The sequence below is a fragment of the Cynara cardunculus genome (genome assembly GCF_001531365.2).
Source record: "Cynara cardunculus var. scolymus isolate 2C chromosome LG 12, CcrdV1, whole genome shotgun sequence".
Lineage (NCBI taxonomy): Eukaryota > Viridiplantae > Streptophyta > Magnoliopsida > Asterales > Asteraceae > Cynara > Cynara cardunculus.
In genome coordinates, this window is record NC_037539.1 from 24,868,026 (window position 1) to 24,869,105 (window position 1,080).

The window sequence follows — 1,080 nt, forward strand, 5'->3', positions numbered from 1 at the left end:
AGTATCAGGAAGGACAGACATGATACATCATCGACATGTGTAAAGACCAAAGAAGGAGGATAAGAGAAAATGGTTGAGAAGAGACGTGGGTGTTCAGTGGTGGCGGCGCTGATCTTCACACTTTCAGTGATTTGGGTCACTGAGGCGGTTGGGGTAGATACCACTGATACGACAGTGATGGGAGTAATCACTGAAGAGCTAGGAGGGTTAGCTAAAGATGCCTCGGGGGTAAGACTAGTTTCAATAGCTGTAACCTTTTGAGAGGCTTCAGCCATAGACGTGGTTGTCCCCTTTTTGGACTTCTTGGCTTTCTGAGGAGAACCAAGAGTTGGTTGAGAGGGTCGTTTTGAAGGGGTTTTGGTGGCTTGGCTGGGGGGGGGGGGGTTTACCCTTGCCCTGGCTGTAATATCTCGCTTGAGCAAACCCCAAATTACCAATTTTATAAAATCTCCAATAAAATATAATTTATTAGTTATTGGGACCAAAATTGATCCTAATTATTCTAAAAGTTTTGTCAAAGCAATCGGGGCCAAGGATGGAAAATCTGAAAATGCTGCTAAAAAGACTAAGTCTGGAGGAAGACCAGAGGCAATGGATGGACCAGAGGCAATGGATGGACCAGAGGCAATGGATGGATTCGTCCAGAGCCGATGCAATGGTCCAGAGACAATGCAATGGTCCAGAGGCTATGAAGAACCAGAGGCCAACACTTTGAAACACACAAATCTGGGCATAACATTAATTAACCTGAAAATATGGGATATTAATTTCTAGAAAAAACATCGAAATATCCGTTCTATTTTAGTGATAAAACCACCCAAAACACAATTCCAAACCGAATATAACGATTTTTTTACTTACAACCCGAATTAAGTAGCCAAAAGAATATTGGACAAGACTATATATATAAGCTACTATTTACCCAAAAGCAAGATCGATATCTTTAAGTTCCTCGATAAATCTTTGAGTCAAACAACAGGTTCTTTCTTTTTATCCGTCTTCTTTCCTGAGAGAGGTTGTCACTTAAATGATAAGCCAACGCTTAGTGAGGTAAATAGTTAAGCATTACATATCAATATC